The 25,027-nt window shown below is 35.7% G+C and overlaps 1 protein-coding gene and 1 long non-coding RNA gene across 10 annotated transcripts in view; one reads left to right on the forward strand and one right to left on the reverse strand.

The window, feature by feature from the left end:
- LOC116741941 overlaps window positions 1-25,027 on the forward strand; it is a 453,695-nt gene that overhangs the window by 399,603 nt on the left and 29,065 nt on the right. For all 6 annotated transcript variants that reach the window (XR_004346311.1, XR_004346310.1, XR_004346314.1 and 3 more), the window contains one exon: window positions 16,911-16,968. This is a non-coding gene — a long non-coding RNA (uncharacterized LOC116741941). The remainder of the gene's footprint in view (window positions 1-16,910; window positions 16,969-25,027) is intronic.
- RNLS (renalase, FAD dependent amine oxidase) overlaps window positions 1-25,027 on the reverse strand; it is a 272,676-nt gene that overhangs the window by 218,133 nt on the left and 29,516 nt on the right. The gene's annotated exons all lie outside the window — the stretch shown is intronic.

Consider the following 25,027-nt stretch of genomic DNA (forward strand, 5'->3'; position numbering starts at 1 on the left):
GAGAGAGAAAGTGTGATCACAGTTAGAAGGAAAACAAGGAGAGTTCAGCTCCAGAGTAGCCAAGGGAAGATGAGCTTCATATAGGAGGCACTGAAATAAGGAGGGCTAAAACTGAGAAAAACTTCAAATGTGATGATGAGGAGGTCATTGGGGATGGCCTTTAAGAGAATGGTTTTACCTGAGGATTAATAAAAGAGGTTTAAATTTGTTGAATGGACCTGCTCATAGACTTATTAAGCTGGAGACCTGCAGCATTATGTGACAGAGAAGCCCCGGACTAGGTGCCATGAAGCATGGGTTCTATCACTAAGTCTCCTGAGTAGCCATGTGGCCCTGTAATGGCCATTTAACCCCTCTGGACATTAACCTCCTCACTTGTAAAATAAAAGATGGCAGAGACTTGGGAGAGGAGCTGGAATTGCATACTACCTACAATTACAAGAAATAATAAAAAATAAATTCCTTCTCCAATGAACAAACTTTTGAGAGGCTTATTAAAAGCATTGGCTTTAGAGCCAGACACATCTAAAATTGACATTAGCTTGGGCGCCTAAGATCTATAGTATTAGACAAGTGATTCAACCTCTAAACTGTGGTTTCCTCTTCTGTCAACTGAAGTCAATACCAGTACCTCCCTTGAAGGCTGTAGTAGAAATTACATGAGGTATGGAAAAGTATTAGTATAGTTCCTGGAACTTAAAAAAGGTTCATAAATATTCGTTTTCTGAATGAATTAATGTCAGCTAGTATTCTTAGGATCAGAAATAAGACAGAATCATGCAAGGAAGAGCACATGAAGGGGGTGAGAGCTTGAAATAAATAAAAAGTGAGAGGGAAAGGGCAGAGGTTTACAGAGACACGAATGAAGAGTCAAATATCAGCTGGGCTCAAATGCCAGCTCTGTCACATAGTGGTAGTGTGACTTGAGAAAGTCGCCATTTGAAACAAAAATGGCAGGTTCTTTACCTAAATTAAATCTGAGAATTGGGTCCATGAATGTTAGCTATATGGTTCTTGGTTCTTTTTTTGCATATTTGTAACACTTCATAATTTAAAATTTTATTACTTTATGTAAGTTTCAGGTGTACAGAATTATAATGCACCATCTGTATACACTACAAAGTGATCACCACTACAAGTCTAGATACCATCTGTCACCATACAGTTGACCTCTTTCACCCATTTCTCCTACGCCCAAACTCCCTTCCCACCTGGTAACCACTACTCTGTTCTCTGAATCTATTAGTTTGTTTTTGTTGAATTTTGTTTGGTTCTTTTTTTTTTTTTTAGAGTTCACATTTAAGTGAAAATAGTATGGTATTTGTCTTTCTCCATCTGGCTTATTTCACTTAGCATAATACCTTCAAGGTCATTCCAAGTTGTCACAAATGACAGGATTCCATTTTTTTATGGCTTAGTAGTATTTCTCTGTGTATATACCACATATTCTTTATTCATTCATCCAATAATGGACAATTACATTGTTTCCATGGCTTGGCTATCACAAATAATGTGAAATTAACACAGGGGAGCATATATCTTTTCAAATTAGTGTTTTTGTGTTCTTCAGGTAAATGCCTGGAAGTGGAATAGCTGGGCATTTGCTGGTTCTGGTATTAAGTTTCTTTAAGGAATCTGCATACTGTTTTCTGTAGTGGCTGCACCAACTTACAATCCCACCAACAGTGCATGAAGGTTCCTTTTTCTTCACATCCTCTCAGACATTTGCTACTTCCTGTCTTTTCCATAATGGCCATTCTAACAGGTGTGAAGTGGCATCTCATTGTGGTTTTGATTTCCATTTCCCTAATAATTAGTGATGTTAAACATCTTTTCATGTGCCTGTTGGCCATCTGCAAGTCATCCTTGGAAATATGTCTATTCAGATCCTCTATTCACTTTTTAAGTGGATTGTTTGTTTTTCTGTTGTTGAGTTGTATGAGTTCTTTGCATATTCTGGATATTAACTTTTTATCAGATATATATCTTCTCTCATTAAGTAGGTTACCTTTTCATTTTGTTGATGGTTTCCTTCGCTGTGCAGAAGCTTTCTAGTTTGATGTAGTCCCATTTGTTTATTTTTTCGTTTGTTTCCCTTATGTTTGGAGTCAGATCCACAAAAACATAGCTAAGACTGATGTCAATGAGGTTACTGCTTATTTTCTCTTCTGGAAAATTTATGGCTTCAGGTCTTACATTCAAGTATTTAATCCATTTTAAGTTAATTTCTGTGTATGGTTAAGACAGTGGTCCAGTTTCATTCTTTTGCATGTGGTTGTCCAGTTTTCTCAATGAAATTTATTGAAGAGACTATTCTTTCTCCATCGTATGTTCATTCCTCCTTTGTTATAAAGTAATTGTCCATATATGTGTCGGTATATTTCTGGGCTGTCAATTCTGTTCCATTGATCTGTGTGTCTTTTTTTGTGTATGCCAGTACCATATTGTTTTGATTACTGTAGCTTTACAGTATGGTTTGAAATTAAGGAGCATGATATCTCCAGCTTTGTTTTTCTTTCTCAAGATTGTTTTGGCTATTTGAGATATTCTAACATTCTATACAAATTTTAGAATTATTTGTTCTAGTTCTATGAAATATACCATTGGAATTTTGAAGGGATGCTTTGAATCTGTAGATTACTTTGGGTAGTAGGAACATTTTAATAATATTGATTCCTCCAATACATGATCATGAAATATTTTTCCATTTATATGTGTCTTCAATTTATTTCATCAGTGTCTTTATAGTTTTCAGAGTACAGGTCTTTCACCTCCTTGGTTAAATTTGTTCCTAGGTATTTTATTCATTTGATGCAATTTTCAATGGGATTGTTTTCTTAATTTCTCTTTCTGATAGTTCATTATTAGTATCTAGAAATGCCACAGATTTCTGTATATTGATTTGGTGTCCTGCAACATTACTAAGTTCATTTATTAATTCTAGTAATTTTTTGGTGGAGTCTTTAGGGTTCTATGTATACTCTATCATGTCATCTGCAAAAAGTGATGACAATTTTTTACTTCTTCCTTTCTGATTTGGATGACTTATTTTTTCTTGCCTAACTGCTGTGGTTAGGACTTCTAAACCTCTGTTGAATGAAAGTGGTGAAGGTGGGCATCCTTGTCTTGTTCCCAATCTTAGAAGAAAAGCTTTTCACTGTTGAGTATGATGTTAGCTGTGGGTTTGTCATATATGGCCTTTATTATGTTGAAATACATTCCATTTGTACCCACTTTGTTGAGAGTTTTTATCATAAATGGATGTTGAATTTTCTCAGATGCTTTTTCTGCATATACTGAGATGATCATATAATTTTTATCCTTCATTTTGTTAATGTGATGTATTACCTTGATTAATTTGAGGATGCTGAACCATCCTTGCATCCCTGGAACAAATCCCACTTGACTGTGAGGTATGATCCTTTTAATGTATTGTTGGATTCAGTTTGCTAATATTTTGTTGAGGATTTTTATATTTATGCTCAACAAGGATATTGGCTTGTAATTTCTTTTATTTATTTATTTATTCATTCATTCATTTATTTATCCTTCTCTGATATTGCTATCAGGGTGATGCTAGCTCTGTAAAATGTGTTTGGAAAGTTTTCCTCCTCTTCAGCTTTTTGGAAGAGTTTGAGAAGGAAAGGTATTAAATCTTCTTTGAATGTTTTGTAGAATTTGTCAGTGAAATTGTATGGTCCTGGGCTTTTGTTTGTTGAGATTTTTTATTATTGTTTCAACCTCCTTACAAAAATTGGTCCATTCTGATTTTCTATTTCCTCATTATTCAGTCTTGGAAGATTGTCTGTTACTAGGAATTTGTCCATTTCTTCTAGGCTGTCCAATTTGTTGGTGTATAGTTATTCATTGTAGTCTCTTATGATCCTTTGTATTTCTGTAGTATCAGTTTTAACTTGTCATTCATTTCTAATTTTATTTGAGTCCTCTCTCTTTTTTTCTTGCTTAGTTTAGCAAAAGATTTGTCAATTGATTTTTATTTACCTTTTCAAAGAACCAGCTCTTAATTTTACTGATCTTTTCTAATTTTTTTAGTCTCTATTTCATTTATTTTCTCTCTGATCTTTATTATTTCCTTCCTTCTACTAATTTTTGACTTTGCTTACTCTATATTTTCTAGTTTCTTTCAATGTAAAGTTAGACTATTTATTTGGGATTTTTCTTATTTCTTGAGGTAGGCCTGTATTGCTATGGACTTCCCTCTTGGAACCACTTTTGCTGCTTACTATGGCCTTGGTATGTCATATTTCTATTTTCATTTGTCTCTAAGTATTTTTGATTTCTCCTCTGATTTCTTCTATGACCCATTGGTTTTTCAGTAGCATGCTGTTTAATCTCCACATTTTTTTCCTTTTTTTTTTCTTGTGAATGATTTGTAGTTTCATACCATTGTGGTTGATATGATTTCAATCTACTTGAAAAAATACTATTAATTGCAACAATATTATCTATGCAACATAAGTATTATGTGAGGGTAAAATAAAATAATTGTAAAAAATATTATAGCAGTGTTTTTTCCACACAGTTCTCAATAAACAGTTGCTGCTCTTATTTACTACTATAAGTATCATATAATTACTATACCATTCTAGGAGACAGAAGTAAAGTAAAGAGGGAGGAGTAAGCATAAGTATATAATGTGTATTAGTAGGTATGCAGGGTGAGAGGAGGTCAGTGAAAAGGGCAGAAATGAAACTAGCTTGATTGAAACCAAGAGGGCTGGGTAACTAAAATGTTAAGTTTCTGTGATTTAGAAAAAAATTCTACCAACTCAACATGGTACCTCTGGTTCATTCATGCTGCTCAGAAATTCTCAGTTATATAAATTTTTCATCAATAAAATTGAGAAATTAAAATATGTTGATGATCTCCTATGTATATATAAATTTCTCACCAAGTAAATGTACAAGACTCTTCATAGGAGCACTATTTGTAATAGCATCAACTAGAAAACTACCCCAATGCCCATCAACAGTGAAATGGATAAAGTGTGCTATATCTACACAATGTAATGCTACAGAGCAGTAAGATGGAACGATTTTAATAAGATAATTCTAACAAGTAATGGTAAGTGAAGGAAGCTAAACTCTTGTAAGGGCACATACTGTTTCATTTCATTTAAATGAAGCACTTAACAGGCAAATAAAAAATCTAGAAGTCAGGGTAACAGCTACTGGGAAGATGGAAGAGTTAGTGACTGGAAGGGAAGGCAAGTGAGGCTTCTCAGGGTGCTAATGTGCTCTATTTCTTAATAGGAGTGCTGGTTATATGTGGGTATGTTCCATCTGCAAATTCATCAAGATGTATATTTAACATATGTGCACTATTCTAGATATATATTACATATCAATAAAAAGTTTTTTAAAAAGGCAGGAAAAAAAGATGGTGTTGATGATGACAATTTTATAGGCGAACTCTTTCCAAATCTAGGCTTCCCAGGAAACTTTGGAGGAGAAAAGAAGAATGATGTACTAGTTGAGCCACTTGAGAGTTTCAGTAGGAGAGAAATGTAACTGACATTCAAGAAATGGTTAATGTAGCACAACTGTATGATCACAGAATCATCTGTGATTCTGAATGGAAAAAAAATTTATCATTGGAGATTAACCTGTGACTTTCACAATTAATGAAAGTGTCTGGCATCCACATAGGGCAAGATTGACTCTGGGCCCAGAAGTTTGCTGATTTTGAAATGGATTTTAAGAAATAACTTTATTTAAAAGAGTTGACTAGAAACAGCTGCACTTTGTCATCAGAATAAAAATCCACAACTATTCTAAGATTTCAAAAAATATAACAAACAATGTGGCCTCATTAACCCTTAGAAAAGACATTTCTGCCATGGTTGTATTTGATCACCATTTCTCTCTCCTCAAAATGTCTTTTAATGCCTGTCTTCAGAGATGTTTCCAGAAAAGTCTAAAGAAAGCAGAACTTGAAAGAAAGAATAAAATACTCTTTCATTCCTAGTGAAAAACAATGCTAGTAAAATCTGATTTTCTTTTTTTAAATGTTTTGAGCATGTTCAGTTGCAGTTTATCCTTAAGAGGGCTTAACTATGGGTCGAGGCATTTAAAAAATAATAGAAAAATTTAGGAGATAGTTTTAGACATTATCCTGTCATTTCCTTTGTTTTCCACATGAAGGAACTGACTTAAGAAAATGTATGAAGAAAATGTATGTGACTGCTGACTTAGGTTACTTAGGTAAATTATAACATCTTGTTAAAAAATGTTTAAGAAAAAAGTTAACTGGCCCTTTTTAATTATTTGGAATTACTTCTCCCCAAAGGCGGTGGCCAAATAGGGTGTCTTCCAGATTTATGATTTCATTTTCTTCTCTACTTCCATAAACAATATTGAGAGTCTCTAATGGGGTGACACATTCTGTGCCCGCCAGAAAGTGTAGCTCTAAACCATAGTGAACATAAATATAGTTTCAAGGGATTTAGAAATTGTTTCTACAAAGACTAAGTGATGTAGACAGTTGATAAATTAACTAGCTAAGTCAGGCAAAAAATACCTCTAATTTTTAAAATGGAGGAAAAAAAGACCTTCAGATTAGCTGTTTTCTTATTATCTGCAAAACTGTGTGATTGTGTGAGTGTTTACTTTGTTTAGGTACAGCTCAAATGCTTTCTTGTTGAATAATAACACTACCTTACAGTTAAAAAAATTTACAATCTACAAAATGCTCTCACATATAGTACTCACATATTATATTACATATTGAAAATACTAGGAATTTGGGGAATAGGGCAATAGCAATTAAGATGACAATGGAGAATTCAGAAAACCATAGCATAAACTCTAATCTGAGAGCTCTTTAAAGACCATGAGTCCAAATTCATCACACTTCAAAATAAAGAACAGAACCCAGAGATTTGGAATGAGAACTTTTCCATGCAATACGGAGTCACCACAAAAACCTTTAGTTTGATCTCTTCTCTCCAGAGCCCTACAGTCACTAGAGTATAAGCTCATCTAGCAGGGGTGCTACCTGCTTTTCCACCACATAATGACCAGCATCTAGTGCAACATCTGGAACCACAATGGTTACTCAAGTAAAATGTGTTGAATGAATTAATCTCTGTAAATATCTAACTTGCTTTTTAAACATGAACACATCTAACACTTTCTTGAATCTAACTTCAGGTTCATAACATACTCAAAAGTTAAATCATTTAAAATAAAGATTTACTAAAGTAAACCTGTATTTACCTTTAAATACCTGTCAAGCTATTATAATGTATCAAATGTTCATAATCTAATTTTTCAATATTCACAGTCATTTATTCCATCAATTTTTTTTTTTTTTTTTTTTTTTTGCGGTACGCGGGCCTCTCACCGTTGTGGCCTCTCCCGTTGCAGAGCACAGGCTCCGCGGCCATGGCTCACAGGCCCAGCCGCTCCGCGGCATGCGGGATCTTCCTGGACCGGGGCATGAACCCGTGTCCCCTGCATCGGCAGGCGGACTCTCAACCACTGCGCCACCAGGGAAGCCCCCATCAATAGATTTTTTTAACCACCATTTACGGACAAAATACTGTGTTATTATTTTAATAATATAAGCCACAAACTAACAAAGATGAGTTAAATTAGATACTGCTTCCACCAGAAAAAAGTCAACATAATTTCAAATATGAAATTTATGTTGTGATAAAAAGTATTTCAAGTAATTATCTGGTTTTCAAAATATAGGTTTTTTCCTATTTTGTGAAGTCTTACTTTGTTAACAACACATTTTTACTAATAAAAGATGTAGTTTTAAAAAATGCCTGTGGAACTATTATGCTAGGCTATGTTATCATGACTCCTAAAAAATTACAAGATCACATACTCCTCCAAAAGTCAACAACAAGCATTTCATAAGCTATTATGGAGGCTATCAGAACAGCAGTTGTATTCAGGTTCAAGGAAGTAAATATTTTCTAAAACAAGGCATCCACTACTCACTATTGGATGTGTTGACTATGAAGTATTATATTTTGTCAACAAACATGTAAGAACTAACACATACATACAATTATGCTGTTTCAAAAGTGATGTTGTTATACCAAGTTATTACTATTATTGTAAACATTTTGAAAAGTCCCCTTCTGGAATTGCTTTTAGAGAACACAGCTCATTTTCTGAATATCTGCGAGGATAGCAAATCTTTTCCCTTTGAAAGTGGAAATAATTTTAGAGGAGTCAAAAATTATTTAGGCCATGGCTAGAGAATAGGTGTGTATCTAAAAGAATGTGTGGCTGCAACAGCAATTTGAAGAATTTTTCCAGGGTGGCTCCAAATTCCCAAATCCATTCTCATGCAGCTTCAAAAAAATACTCTGTTCTAGTTTCATTTAAAAGAATTGACTACAACTTTTTAAAAGAACTTTCCAAAAGTTTCAAAAAGTATTTTGAGAATTGTGGAACAAGTACAAATTTCCAGAGGAACTCTCTCAAGGACAACACACGTTTTTTAATAAAGTATATATAAATAACTTAAAAACCAAGTCTCATTACTTTGTATGCATACCACGTATAGTTTCTTCACATGTCAAATCTAGATTAAGCAATGTGTGTGGTAATTTGCTAGACAGAAGGATAATTTCTTATCCTCAATCTGAAACAGAGTTTTAGAAACTACAGGTTGTTCTCTCATGATCAGGAATCACATTCTGATATAGTGTGGTCACTACAGGTCTCTTCTTACTGCATTTCTTATTTCTTACTGCATTTCTTAACTAGCTTGAAATTAAAATTCTAGAATATGGTTTCAATAAAAGAAATGCCAACTTCTACCAGTTGTCTCCCATGATAAGGTTGCTGACTGTGAAAACTGTAGTCTGAGTATTTCCATTACACAGAGAGGGAATATTTACACTTTGTGAGCAGTTTCAGAATGCACTATAAATCAATACACAAATTGAATTCTCTAATTAAGTTTTCTAAATTGCAATCAAAAGTTTAATACTTTGGGTTTTCCTAGTGGCACAGTGGTTGAGAGTCTGCCTGCCGATGCAGGGGACACGGGTTCATGCCCCGGTCCGGGGAGATCCCACATGCTGCGGAACGGCTAGGCCCGTGAGCCATGGCCACTGAGCCTGCGCGTCCGGAGCCTGTGCTCCGCAACGGGAGAGGCCACAACAGTGAGAGGCCCACGTACCACAAAAAAAAAAAAAAAAAAAAAAAAAAAAATTTAATACTTTTTTAAAAAAACAAAGCTACTTCGATAACAATTGAAAGGAACAATGTGTCTGTGTACGTCTTAACTCTTTTTCATCACAATGCAATTCATTTGCTTCATGTTGATTTTGGCGAATTCTGGCTTTTCTCAATGAAAACAGATTTGGCCATGTTTTGAAATTAAATGCTGAAACATGATGAAGCATATCCTCGAATTCCCACATATCCTTTTTTATTAATATGTAGTATGTCATACAAATGACCCACTGCGTCTGACACATTCAACCCCTTTGGACTTCGACAAGTAGCAACAAAATAAGAAGCACGTGAAACTTTCTAGACTGTTCCAAGAATTAGTCTTGAGAACACATTGTACTATGGTGCACCAGAAATCAGGAAATCAGCGTGGGAAGATTATGTTTACAAAAGAAAATAATTCTAACCTTTTTTAGCTTGAGAAGACAACTGACCCTAACAACAGCTCCTTCTTTGGCCTTACAATTTATATTTCTATATTCTGGTCAGATCCAGGTGTGGGTCAAGTTGACCCCTGAGACAAGGAGAAATATACTTGTTGTGCCACTTTGAGTCAACATATAGTACTAACAAGAACTTCCTACCTTTGATGTTTACTTGAGGATACTTTATGGAGGAGGAAGGCTCAGCGGCTGAAGTGTCTATCTGGTGAGGGTGGAGGTTTGAGGGACAAAGGGGTAGGAGTGATAGGAATATTAAATGGAACCCTCCACAGCTCACCCAAGGACATAATGAGACATTTCTGAGGGTAGGGGGGCTAAACTGGGGAGAGACACCTTTGCATTTTGCTTGGGGAACCAGTCATGGGACTATCAAGTCTTTCCACTGAGTTTCTGCTTAATTACAAGCCTTGATTAAAGATGGATCCCTGTGACATAAAAATCCAAGGTTACAGTGAATGGAGAGCTACCACATCAGATTAATGCAGGCTTATTTTATAGTGCTCCCCTCTCTAAGTCCTTAAACCTAGCATCTTGGAATCAGCTCTGGAACTTAAGCCTGAGGCTACATTCAAGCATGATTATTCTATGCTGCAGGCACAGGAATTCTGGTGAGAATTGAAGGAAGCCCAAGGAGCCAAGCATGTGACTGGGAGTGAGGAGCATGGATCTCCCTTTTCAGTTCTGTTGTGGACTCATTAAGTGCACTTGAAAAAATATGCTCCCGTTTGCTTTCATTTCTTCATCTGAAAAGACAACAGGTACATCTTCTGGAGAGGGTGACATTCACAAATCCAGCACAAACTTTCTTCTGTCAATGTGAAGCTTTACTTAGTGTGACACCAATGACCTCATAGTGAGGCCTGTGTATGGGGAAGAAAAGGTTAAATGATTAATTTGCCAAATTCAATTGCTAGGAAGAGATGGGACAATTCCAGGCAGTATAAATCAGCTATGCATTTAGAAACTATTATCAGGAGCACTAGACAGCACTGCATGATGCTCTGCAAACCACAAGTGATGTCAAAGCTGCGAGGCTGCATGGCTGCCAAAGGCTCAAGCATGGTAATAGATGCTAAATTACTGCTGAAGAAGTATATTTGATTAAGCAGGGACCCAAGAGAAGTAAAGCCCTTGGAAGGCTTCCCTCTGAGTTTTACAAGAAGTAAGATAAACAGCATCTCCAACTGTAATCACAAAACATAATAAAAATGCTCTGAGCTCTCATAGGACCTGCAAGAACATCTCCCTTGAGTGGTATAAAACCATTCCATTCCTAATACACAATGATGAAGACAAAGTTACCCCCAAATTGAGGCAAAGTCTAGTTCATGACACAGACAACTCCATGAGGAGTCTTTTAAAACTGTGATTTTAAAAGAGGTGGACTTATTTAAATTGACCCAACGTATGTGTTCCCACCTCTCTGCCCTTTCCCTTTATCCTCAAGTCTCAGTTATACAATCCTTTTGCTCAATATTTCCAGCCTAATTCCTCATGATATTTGATGAACTGATGTGGCTGCCAGCTTTCTCCCAACCCCCACCTTCCCTCCATCCTCTACCCCCTCCCCCATTCTCATACTCAGCTCCCCATATTCCCACCCTAGGTCTTGCCCACGGTCTCTCTCCTGTCATTTGTGAAGTGGAAAATCCAAACACTAATAACTGTAAGAAAAAAAAAAAAAACCCTACATGTGAAGAAATTCATTTCAATATTTTTTTTAAATACTTTCTAAAAGTGGTTATCTAGGAGTTCCCATTTTCTTCTGAAACTTCTTAAATGTCACTTCATACTTTCTCCTTATATATTTTAAAATTCAGATGGACCAATAGGTCATCTAGTGGCTGCCTAGTACAATCCAAATTAACTTTTTAAGAAATTGTATCTAGTTAAGAAAAACACATAGGAGATGAAGAAGTTTAGATAAAATATCTCTGGAAAAGCAAACCTAAAATTCACAAAGACATTTATTTATCAGAAACAATTGGTTAAAAGGTACTACACAAAAACACTTTATACACCTTATAAAATATTTATAAATTAATCATAATAAAATGCAAGACATGCAAACTGCAAAGATTTTCAATGGCTTCAAATGACAACAGAAGGCACCTTAACCACTAGGTTCCTATAAGCTAGTCTACATGAGAACCAGTTCCTAAAATAGGTCTCAGTGGCCAACTGATCATATGAAATCTGAATGACCAAAAAGGAATTAAACCCCCCTAAATAAAATATATATTATTTGCTTTGTTTGAGACACCATAAGAGTTTTGCTTGTAATTGGATAAAGTTAGGGGATATTAATAGTGTGATTATGGAGATACCATTTTATCCAAAATATCTATTTTCTGTTAAGTCTGAAAAATTCAAGGCACAACAGTCAGGAAAAAACCTGACAAGGTTTGTCTAATTATTTTGCTATCAAACTAAAAGTTTTGATTTACAAGAAACTTTTCAGGGTTCTTCTGCATTCTGACAATCCAGAAATGACTTCAACTTAAAGTGTCAAATGTGGCATATGAATAAACAACTCTGAGAAGAATGGATGCTCTGCTTTGCTTAATTTTGAAATAACAAACCACCATGGATACCTGAATAACATACACCACTCTATGAGACAAGGCTTCCATTCCTTAAGTGTACTTACATGAATGGTGACTTTTCAGTCTTCTTTCATGATTTAGGTGGGAAATATCACCACGGAAAGGATACTCTTATATAGAAGACAGAATTTTGAGTTTGATTTTTTTAAATAAGCATGCTGTTTGTGATGTACAGTGCAGAATGCAGAATTAACATTCCAATCTCACGACCTATACAGTCGGTCGTGACTGGTTAATCCCCATTTGGCAGCTGTTTGATAAAGGCAGTAACACTCCAGGGTGTGCTATCCTGGATACCTCTGCTTTTTTTGGGTCTCTACCATTAGCACCTTCTCTGATAAGGTCCTTTGCTGCAGCATCGTCTGACTGTAGAAGCCCCCTTCTTATTAGCTAGAGCTGTCCGTCTGAACTCATTGTTTCTCAAGCATTTCACAACATAATCTCTATTTTCAATGCAGTAAACCACTAAGAGGCACCCTGTATCTTATCTCAAACTTCACTTTTCTAGAACACTCACCAAAAACTTAAATAAAGTAAACAGAGAAAGACTTTTTTTTAAGAAGGGAAAAGTAACAATGTAGAGTCAGTATAAGTTTAACAGCACAAGTCAGCATTATACTGCTATTCTGTTAAAGGGCTGACACTTTAGTTCCCAGGAACTTCATTTTGTCAAAAACATCAGTTTTTCCATTCTCCCCAAAATCAATCTACAAATCTAATGAAGTTCTAAGAAAAAGCCTACAAATTGGTATTCAAAGGCAGAATCAAGAATAGTCAAGAAGACTTGTATCAAGCAAGAAGGAAGATGGATGTTATCAGATATTTAGAGTTTTACACTATATAAATCCATAGTAATTAAGAAAGTATGGTATTGGGCATAGGATGGTTAAAAGGTCGATGGCAGAATAGAAAGCCCATTTATGGGCTTCCCTGGTGGCGCAGTGGTTGAGAGTCCGCCTGACGATGCAGGGGACACGAGTTCGTGCCCCGGTCCGGGAGGATCCCGCGTGCCGCGGAGCGGCTGGGCCCGTGAGCCATGGCCGCTGGGCCTGCGCGTCCGGAGCCTGTGCTCCGCAACGGGAGAGGCCACAACAGTGAGAGGCCCGCGTACCGCAAAAAAAAAAAAAAAAAAAAAAAAAAAAAAAAGAAAGCCCATTTATGAGGAGGAAATTTAATACTGGTGTTTTCCTTTTTCTTTCTTCATCTATACCACATTAGAACATTTTGAGGATGATTTTACTCAATTTATATAACCCTGCTGTTTCACTAAAGTAGCATTTACTAGAAAATTTGTTTCCAAGCAATAAATTAATATCCTGACAACCACAAAAAAAATCAGTTTTTGTCAGTTTATGCCATGATATATCTATCTATGCCTATATCTAATTAGAGACAATATGAGACTTGCTGTTTCAGGAAAAATATACTCAAATGGATACACTTCGATTAACTGGAAATTTTATATAAAAATTTCTTTATCAGCAGCACTAATAAATGATAACAGTTAGCTAAGATGATCATTCTGAAGTATTTCAAAAATTTCAATCACCTATTCACTCATTCAATAAATAATTATTAAATAAAAAATTACGTGTATGGTCACATGAAAGGAAGTGTCCTAAATTTGGGGGTGGTATTGAGAAAAAATATATATGATAAGTACAATGCCACTGAGAAGTAATTATAAAGAATGGAGAATATATTCAATATTTACGTATTTTAATGGCAGGAAAATTCTGCAATTACTTCCACATCAAGAATGAAAACTAAAATCCAACCACATAATTATCCAAGTATTGTAAGTATATCTGTCTGTGGCATATTCATATTAATAGATCAAATTTCATATTCACTTTTTATATATACCTATTGTGAAGTCATTCGTAAACGCAAAGGACTATTTTGACACTGTTGCTTGGTCAGAACATTTTAAATTGTTATAAAAGGAAAAAACATGCTTTGCTGATCTTTCCAGATATAAAAAGAATAAAATTCTAAAATAAAGAATGGTGACTTTTAAAAACTCTCAACAGTTAAAATAAAGATAGAGCTCACTGGTTTAAGTTGAGAGCAACTAAGTAAAAGAATTAATCATTGACCTTTGTTCTTATTGCAGATAGACACAGTTTTTCTTACTTTCATATGAGAAATAATAAGTCAATGAACACCACCACTAAAGAAACTTCTGATAATGATTGTGGTTAAAAATATTCGGTTATTGGCTTTATGTTAGGGATTAAATAGAAATTTTGTAGTTTAATCCATGAATCAGAAAATTTATGTCATATGTCAATGATTAAACATTATCCAGGCAAAGAATGTTGAAATCTTTCTTAACTAGTCATAAACTTATTATTGAGCAGGCTAAATAAAATTTCAGGATAATAAGTGTTAGAAAATCCAACAATATTACTTCAAAGACAAGAATTTTCAAATCATAAACTGATTGCTTACCAAGAAACAAAAATAATGGTTAGACAACAGACTGTACCATGTAAATGACAAGAATGATAGAAGGATTATGCTGGACCAACAACAGATGTCTAATAAATACTGAACTAAGTTTATTGTATGTGGCTATGTGCATTAGTGTGTTGAGAATGAAAGGTTGAGGAGAAGTGAGTGTGAGCTTTTTCATTTCATTATTCTAAAGCAATGGTCCTGCAGGGGATATCAACACCTTGAGATAATCTTCAGAGATATCAAGTCCTTAGTTCAAGTCTTCCTTTTCCTATTTACTTTTAAATTGTTTTCCCTCTTTTTACATTGGTTTATGAGAACACTAATGATCCAAGTACATGATCACTGAGCTCAAAGCAGAAGTTGATATGGAAGGGCTTCCTTCCATCTGCCTGTCCTGGCACGTGCATGTTAGTACTGGTATGCTATCTTGAACTGTTTGAATTTGAAAAGCACTCTTCTCTCCAAATAATTAGTAGGGTTTTTACAAAATTTACTAACAGACACATCCTTGCAACATGCTAAGTGAAACTAATTGCAGATAAAGTAGATTTTATCTCAAAGTAAATATCTTTCTAAAATATCAGCATTTTGAAACTTCAAAGCAATTTTGGCTTTTCCAATTATGGGTTAGAATATAAGTAATCTTCTAAGAAGGGGCAAGAGAATTATCTTATTCAAGGTCTATGCCTAAATAAATTCCTAGTCACTTCCAAGTGAATTGCTCAAAAGTTCTTTTAAACAAGTTAGACTCTTAGAACTTCACCTAGCAAAACTGTAAGGATGTAAAGATTACTTATTCCAAACTTTCAGAGAAAGCAGTCAACTGGAATTATTTATGAGAGAAGAGAGGCAAATTCCTCTAATTCCTACATAGAGTATTCAGTTAGAAATGGATATAATGTTCAATATGACTATCATTCTTAGATGAGAATGAGCTAGTTTCATGAAAAACATTATTACTAATGAAAACAATTACTGGGTTTATTAGTTTTCTCTTGCTGCCGTAACAAATTACTGCAAACACAGTGGCTTAAAATAACACAATGTATTATCTTACAATGCTGGAGGTTGGAAGTCTGAAATGGATCTTAGGCTAAAATCATGGTGTCCACAGGGCTGTGTTCCTTCTTGAAACTCTGGAGGGGAATCTGTTTCTTGCCTTGTCAAACTTCTGAAGGCTGCCCACAGTCCTTGCTTTGTAGCCCCTTTTCATCTTCAAATCCAGCAATCATATCTTTCTGAACTTTGCTCATGTCATCACATCTCCTTATTGGCTTCTGATTCTTCCCTCTAGCTTTCACTTGTAAGGACCTCCGAGATTACATTGGGCCCACCAGATAATCCAGGATAAACTTCCCATCTCAAGATCCTTAACTTAATCATATATGCAAAGTCCCTTTTTCCATGTAAGGTTCCAGAGATTAGGAAGTGGACATCTTTGAGGGGTCATTATTTTCTGCCTAATACACTGGATATCAAAATATGGGAAGTGAAAGATTGTCCATCATGCCTTTCTATGATGGTTCTACTATACTTGTAAATTCATGGTTCATTTGTGCAGTATAAAAAGCAGGAATAGTGAGAAGGAGTACAGTGTAGTGGTTAAGGCCTGGCCCCTGGATTCAGCCTGCCTGGTGTTCCAATCCCAGCTCACTCATTAACTCTGTCACCTTGGGCAAATTACCTAAATCTCAATTTCTTCATCTTTAAATTGGGGTAATTGTACCTATCTCTTCATGTTGCTGTAAAAACTAAGTTACTAAAAAAAAAAAAAACCCCAAAACTAAAAACTAAGTTACTTACCATTTTTGAAACACTATCATATCAGAAGTATATAATATCAAAATACCTATATTATCTTTTATTGTTAAACATACTTAGATCTTTCTTTCAGGGTTTCAGGTCAGAGGAACTGTTATAATAGTTCAAAATTTTTGCTCATGTTGAAGCTATGGAATCATTTGAGTTACCTACGTAGGACACCAGTTTTACCAGGAATAACTTGAGATTTTAGTGCAAATTCCAAATAACCATCATATGCTTTGGTAGTAGCCTGAGAAACTAAGAACTGCAATATTGAATATGATCATGAAAATTTAAAGTTGAATCAGAGAATGAGGTTCCTTTTCTTATTAACTATCTTTATTAAAATATCTCCAAATCTCTTAAAACAGATCACATTGGCTCACAATTTCCTTATACTTGAATACAGAAGAGTGACTGGTGAGGAAGGTAAGTTTCTGAGCCCTGAAAAATTACACAGTTGTAAACATTTGTTTCTTTTTATACCTGGATCAATTGTTTTGTGACTCTCCTTTACTGTGCTGCTTTTAAGGACAGAGACTATATTTAAATATATGACATACAATATGTGTGTTCAAAATATAGACATTTGATAAATGTTAAATATCGTGTCAGTCCCCCCTCCAATAATTTCAATAATTTATATAGTACATTTCATTAGAAGCTTAAAAAAAATTTTATGAGTAAGCTACTATGAACAACATTGTGGAAATAAAAACAAAGCCTCCAGAGAAATGTCTCCAAAAGCCAAAGTATATTTATCAATACACTCCCTAATCCCAGAATCCTCAAAACATTTCTGGAATTTCTTGGCATAATCTCCATTTCAGATTTTGTGACTTCTAACAAAATTTCTCTTATTACTTTCCAACCATATTTTATTTATGACCCAAAACCAGTTTCCCCTGGCTTGGAAAAGTCCACTTTACTTAGTCATCAGTCAAGGCTGAGGGCCTGTCTTAAAATATCAAAGGGTGAAGACCTATTACCTCCGAAGTTAATATAAGAGTAGGCAAAACTACAATCGTGGAAGAAGAATTCTAGATGAAAATGCTTGAGGAGGCAGCATCACTACAATGAGTCCTACATTAACTAATTTAAAAGATAAACTAAGTAAATTTTTAAAAATTACTTAGGTACACATCATGAGATAACTAGTTTTATTATATTTTTACAGCATTATAAATACATCCCTACACATTTATGAGAACATTATATATTTTTAAAAGTCTACACATTCAAAGATCAACATTATAGAAGCATTCATTTAACACACCTATAGTATCTAACATTCTGCTAGGCTTCAGAATACAAGAATAAAGGCACACTCCTGGCTGTCAAAAAGGTGCCACATTAATAGCATCAATCATGCATTAAGATATGGTTATTCAGAATCATTAATAAGGAGAGTGAACTGATACACATGAATGTATGGCATAACTCTAGTTTCACAATTAGGGGAGAGATACTGGCAGCACTGAATGGTTAGATTCAGTGTATTAAATGCGTAATAGATTGTATTCAATGTGAAAAATCCCGGTGAATGCTCCCATGCACACTTGGACGCAGGAACACAGGAAAAGCTAGAGTTTTTGTCATATACTTGTAGCCTGATACTATCTCATCTCCTAAAACTTGGTCCCATATATAACAAAATAAAAAATATTGTCCATCATGTAAAACTATATTTGAAAAATACCCAAGGTGCCTATTATTTAATTTTTTTTTCATAATACAAGCTACAAAATAGGGGACTAAAAAAAATCTTGTTTAGAGGAGATAAACAGAAGGGAGTGAAAAAGCAGTGTAGGAGAGATGAATTTAAAGAGGTAGAGAAATGCCACTCTAGAGTCAAGCTGGAAAGCCAGTGTTACAGCCAATTGATCAACTGATTTACAAAATCAGTGAATGTTTAGTGCTGAAAGAACTTTAAACATCATTTATCCCACTCCTTTCATGTCATGGTTAAGGAGATTAAGGCCCAGAAAAAGAAATGGTGTTTTGTTTTGTTTTATTTTGTATAATTGCAAATTGAAATCCAGTTTTTAAACTTCTTCATGTATAAAACATTATCAGATTTGAAAACAACTAATACTGAAACTTTTTTTTTTTTTTTCGCTCACGGGCCTAGCCGCTCCGCGGCATGTGGGATCTTCCCGGACCAGGGCATGAACCCGTGTCCCCTGCATCAGCAGGCGGACTCTCAACCACTGCACCACCAGCGAAGCCCAAAACTTCTTATTGTTAGAGTTGGTTCTAAACTCATGAGTTGCTTCAGAATATAGCCAAATAACAGTGTCTTTAAATTCCATTCCTCCTTCAATACAATATCCACAGTCACACCTATCCCTCCCCGTCCACACACACAATTCCCAAACATTTTCTCTTTTTTTGGTTGTTGCTATGTTTCGTTGTTGCTTTGGATATACCATTTTGCAAATGGGAGAAAAGCCCTACCCAAATTTCTGCTGTATTTCATTCAGTGGTTTCATTGTACAAGTAGAACTGCTTATAGAAATAAAAATTATTTATGTTTATAAAACTCCAGCTAGCCATCAAAAATATAGTAGTTTGCTTTTCTTTAATGAGAGTTCAGTGAAGGGACAGGGTAAGCAGAGGATTCTTTTTTTCCTTTAGTAACTGATTTTTTTTTTTCCCTTCAACATAATGTAGGTACACAGTAGGTGATAAGATAGTTGAGGCTAAAGAGAGTGCAAATTGAAGTCTTATTTTTTCACAGTTGTCCATAGTGGTAATCAGGTACACTGAGGATTTTATAATTAATTCATTCATTCAAGAAATATTGCTTGGGGCAGTGTAAGGTGGCAGAGATAGTATAAGACTCAAGAAACTCAAGTTTAATGGATAAAAAAGGCAAACTAACCATTATCTAAAATAATAATAATAATAATTGAACCTTGGTTTAAATACAAGCCTTTTTTTTCCTCCCCCATAATCTAATGTGCTCAGGAAAGGTGCAAGCTTGTTAACCAAGGTTTTGTAAGCAACAATGAAGTATTTCTCTCTCACTCACCCACATTAACATTTTCTAAACATACTTTCTGACATCAATATTCTATGAACTCATGTTCGAATAAGTCACATTTCAAACAGTGATCACACACACACATCTGCCTTTTTACAGAATCATTTTGGATTAGATTTAGATTGAGAAGGGATCCTGGAGTTCTAGAGGTCAATGGTCTCATTTTACAGAGGAGGAAAATGAAGTCCAGATAGACTGGCATTCGCCCAAAGTAACCATTTAGAAGCTGATACTGAGACTTCTACATAGAATTCTACATTCTAATTATTCTAATTCAATTTAAGAGTTTGTTCAGTTTCTCCATGGAAAATACATACCCATAAGTTCCTCTTTCTCAAATCAGGAACTCTTGCTACACTGAACTCAGAAGGCAATGGCTCAGCAACTGAGCCATATGGGCCAGCTGTACATCTCCTTCATTGCATCATCTCTTTATGCCTGATGTCCTCAAGCTACCAGAGACCACAAAGCACTAAATAAAGACAGAGAACTACTCTACCAAAGCAAGCACAGATTGTCAATGTTTACCCCTTATGATTAAAGAAAAGTCAAAATATCAAAACAAATCTTTTATTAAAAATCAGCGATAAACTTTTATCAAAATTTTAAAAGTATTTCCAAAAGCCTAAAGAAGGAAAGCACTCTCCCCAGTATCCCTCCCCTTAAAAAGAATTCTACTTTCAGATGACACAGAAAAATTAACTGATGCAGACGGCAAGATCTGAGAAGTTTGGGGGAACTTTGGTCTGTCCATGGACTATCAGTCATACTTACTTATAAAAATGTAGATCTCTATATCTTAGCTTGTTAATGACATCATCGGGCATCCAGATTTTGAGAGTTTGAGATTGTGCTCAAATGAAAACTTCTACTGCTTATGATCAAAATGCACATCCATTTTTCACAAAAAAATTTTTAAAGCATTCAGAATTAGAACGGATCTTGGAAAGAATGTGTGGTAGTAAAATAATGATAGGCTTTGGAGTCAGTATTTTCGTTCTTCTAGCAGGTAGTTTCATCACTACTTTTTTTAACATCTTTATTGGAGTATAATTGCTTTACAATGTTGTGTTAGTTTCTGCTGTATAACAAAGTGAATCATCTATACGTATACATATATCCCCATATCCCCTCCCTCTTACGTCTCTCTCCCACCCTCCCTATCCCACCCCTCTAGGTGGTCACAAAGCACGGAGCTGATCTCCCTGTGCTATGCAGCTGCTTCCCACTAGCTATCTAGTTTACATTTGGTAGTGTATATATGTCAATGCCACTCTTTCACTTCATCCCAACTTACACTTCCCCCTCCCCGTGTCCTCAAGTCCATTCTCTACATCTGCGTCTTTATTCCTGTCCTGCCCCTAGGCTCTTCAGAACCAATGTTTTTTTTTGATTCCATATATAAGTGTTAGCATACGGTATTTGTTTTTCTCTTTCTGACTTACTTCACTATGTATGACAGACTCTAGGTCCATCCACCTCACTACAAATAACTCAATTTTGTTTCTTTTTATGGCTGAGTAATATTCCATTGTATATATGTGCCACATCTTCTTTATCCATTCATCTGTCGATGGACACTCAGGTTGCTTCCATGTCCTGGCTATTGTAAATAGTGCTGCAATGAACATTGTGGTATATATATGACTCTTTTTGAATTATGGTTTTCTCATGGTATATGCCCAGTAGTGGGATTGCTGGGTCATGTGGTAGTTCTATTTTTAGCTTTTTAAGGAACCTCCATACTGTTCTCCATAGTGGCTGTATCAATTTACATTCCCGCCAACAGTGCAAGAAGGTTCTCTTTTCTCCACACCCTCCCCAGCAGTTACAGTTTGTAGATTTTTTTTAACATTTTTATTGGAGTATAATTGCTTTACAATGGTGTGTTAGTTTCTGTTTATAACAAAGTGAATCAGTTATACATATACATATGTCCCCATATCTCTTCCCTCTTTCCTCTCCCTCCCTCCCACCCTCCCTATCCCACCCTTCTAGCTGTTCACAAAGCACTGAGCTGATCTCCGTGTGCTATGCGACTGCTTCCCACTAGCTATCTATTTTACATCTGGTAGTGTATATATGTCTATATATACACTACCACTCTCTCACTTTCTCCCAGCTTACCCTTCCCTACCGTGTCCTCAAGTCCATTCTCTAGTAGGTCTGTGTCTTTATTCCTGTCTTGACGCTAGGTTCTTCATAACCATTTTTTTTTCTTTTTAGATTCCATATATATGTGTTAGCATGTGGTATTTGTTTTTCTCTTTCTGACTTACTTCACTCTGTATGACAGACTCTAGGTCCATCCACCTCATTACAAATAACTCAATTTCGTTTCTTTTTGTGGCTGAGTAATATGCCATTGTATATATGTACCACACCTTCTTTATCCAATCATCTGTCGATGGACACTTAGGTTGCTTCCATGTCCTGGCTATTGTAAATAGAACTGCAATGAACATTGTGGTACATGACTCTTTTTGAATTATGGTTTTCTCAGGGTATATGCCCAGTAGTGGGATTGCTGGGTCATATGGTAGTTCTATTTTTAGTTTTTTAAGGAACCTCTAAACTGTTCTCCATAGTGGCTGTATCAATTTACGTTCCCACCAACAGTGCAAGAGGGTTCTCTTCTCTCCACACCCTCTCCAGCATTTATTGTTTGTAGATTTTTTGATGATGGCCATTTTGACTGGTGTTAGGTGATACCTCATTGTAGTTTTTGCTTTGTTTTGTTTTCCTCATTGTAGTTTTGATTTGCATTTCTCTAGTGATTAGTGATGTTGAGCATCCTTTCATGTGTTTGTTGGCAATCTGTATATCTTCTTTGGAGAAATGTCTATTTAGGTCTTCTGTCCATTTTTGGATTGGGTTGTTTGTTTTTTTGATATTGAGCTGCATAAGCTGCTTGTATATTTTGGAGACTAATCCTTTGTTAGTTTCTTCATTTGCAAATATTTTCTCCCATTCTGAGGGTTGTCTTTTCGTCTTGTTTATGGTTTATGATTTGTGACCCAAGATATGATCTATTCTGGAGAATGTTCCATGAGCACTTGAGAAGAAAGTATATTCTGTTGTTTTTGGATAGAATGTCCTATAAATATCAATTAAGTCCATCTTGTTTAATGTGTCATTTAAAGCTTGTGTTTCCTTATTTATTTTCATTTTGGATGATCTGTCCATTGGTGAAAGTGGGGTGTTAAAGTCCCCTACTATGATTGTGTTACTGTCGATTTCCCCTTTTATGGCTGTTAGCATTTGCCTTATGTATTGAGGTGCTCCTATGTTGGGTGCATAAATATTTACAATTGTTATATCTTCTTCTTGGATTGATCCCTTGATCATTATGTAGTGTCCTTCTTTGTCTCTTGTAATAGTCTTTATTTTAAAGTCTATTTTGCCTGATATGAAAATTGCTACTCCAGCTTTCTTTTGATTTCCATTTGCATAGAATATCTTTTTCCAACCCCTCACTTTCAGTCTGTGTGTGTCCCTAGGTCTGAAGTGGGTCTCCTGTAGACAGCATATATATGGGTCTTGTTTTTGTATCTATTCAGCAAGCCTGTGTCTTTTGGTTGGAGCATTTAATCCATTCATGTTTAAGGTAATTATTGATATGTATGTACCTGTTAGCATTTTCTTAATTGCTTTGGGTTTGTTATTGTACGTCTTTTCCTTCTCTTATGTTTCTTACCTAGAGAAGTCCCTTTAGCATTTGTTGTAAAGCTTGTTCGGTGGTGCTGAATTCTTAGCTTTTGCTTGTCTGTAAAGGTTTTAATTTCTCTGCCAAATTTGAATGAGATCCTTGCTGGGTAGAGTAATCTTGGTTGTAGGTTTTTCCCTTTCATCACTTTAAATATATCCTGCCACTCCCTTCTGGCTTGCAGAGTTTCTGCTGAAAGATTAGCTGTTAACCTTATGGGGATTCCCTTGTATGTTATTTGTTGCTTTTCCCTTGTTGCTTTTAATATTTTTCCTTTGTATTTAATTTTTGATAGTTTGATTAATATGTGTCTTGGCCTGTTTCTCCTTGGATTTATCCTGTATGAGACTCTCTGCACTTCCTGGACTTGACTATTTCCTTTCCCATATTAGGGAAGTTTTCAACCATAATCTCTTCAAATATTTTCTCAGTCCCTTTCTTTTTCTCTTCTTCTTCTGGTACCCCTTTAATTTGAATGTTGGTGTATTTAATGTTGTCCCAGAGGTCTCTGAGACTGTCCTCAATTCTTTTCATTCTTTTTTCTTTATTCTGCTCTGCAGTAGTTATTTCCACTATTTTATTTTCCAGGTCACTTATCCGTTCTTCTGTCTCAGTTATTCTGCTATTGATTCCTTCTAGAGAATTTTTAATTTCATCTATTGTGTTGTTCATCATTGTTTGTTTGCTCTTTAGTTCTTCTAGGTCCTAAACATTTCTTGTCTTTTCTCCATTCTGTTTCTAAGATTTTGGATATCTTTACTATCATTACTCTGAATTCTTTTTCAGGTAGACTGCCTATTTCCTCTTCATTTGTTTGGTCTGTTTGGTCTACTTTGCTCCTTCATCTGCTGCATATTTCTCTGTCTTCTCATTATGCTTAACTTACTGTGTTTGGGGGGGTCCTTTATGTAGGCTGCAGGTTCATAGTTCCCGTTGTTTTTGGTGTCTGCCCCAGTGGGTAAGGTTGGTTCAGTGGGTTGTGTAGGGTTCCTGGTAGAGGGGACTGGTGCATGTGTTCTGGTGGATGAGGCTGCATCTTGTCTTTCCGGTGGGCAGGACCGCATCTGGTGGTGTGTTTTGGGGTGTCTGTGAATTTATTATGATTTTAGGCAGCCTCTCTGCTAATGGGTGGGGTTGTGTTCCTGTCTTGCTAGTTGTTTGGCATGGGGTGTCCAGCACTGGAGCTTGCTAGTCATTGAGTGGAGCTGGGTCTTAGTGCTGAGATGGAGATCTCTGGAGAGCTCTTGCCAATTGATACTACGTGGGGCCAGGAGGTCTCTGGTGGTCCAATATCCTGAACTCGGCTCTCCCACCTCAGAGGCTCAGGCCTGACACCTGGGCGGAGCACCAAGACCCTGTCAGCCACACAGCTTGCTCTCGGGAGGCCACGAGCTGGCCGGGTTGTGTGGGGTGCGTGGTCAGTTTCATCACTTAAGAAAGTAATTTTTATCTCCCTTGTCTTCTCCTATATAGTAGGAATAGTAATACTGGGTTGTTTTAAGGATTATTGACAAGATATAAAATATCTAGCACATAAAAGATGCTCATAAATTGGACCTATTGCTATTTACTTTAGTTTTAAATTCCCACTGGCCAAATGTTTGAAGAACGGATAACAGCAAGGGAATGAAAGGGAACTAAACCTTAGCAATAAGTGCCAGACATGTGACAAATACAAGTTAAACAACAGCAGCAGCAGTTTGCTTTCATTGAACACTGATCATATGCCAGCAATT

The sequence above is a fragment of the Phocoena sinus genome, chromosome 16 (assembly GCF_008692025.1).
Source record: "Phocoena sinus isolate mPhoSin1 chromosome 16, mPhoSin1.pri, whole genome shotgun sequence".
In the NCBI taxonomy this organism is placed as follows: Eukaryota; Metazoa; Chordata; class Mammalia; order Artiodactyla; family Phocoenidae; genus Phocoena; species Phocoena sinus.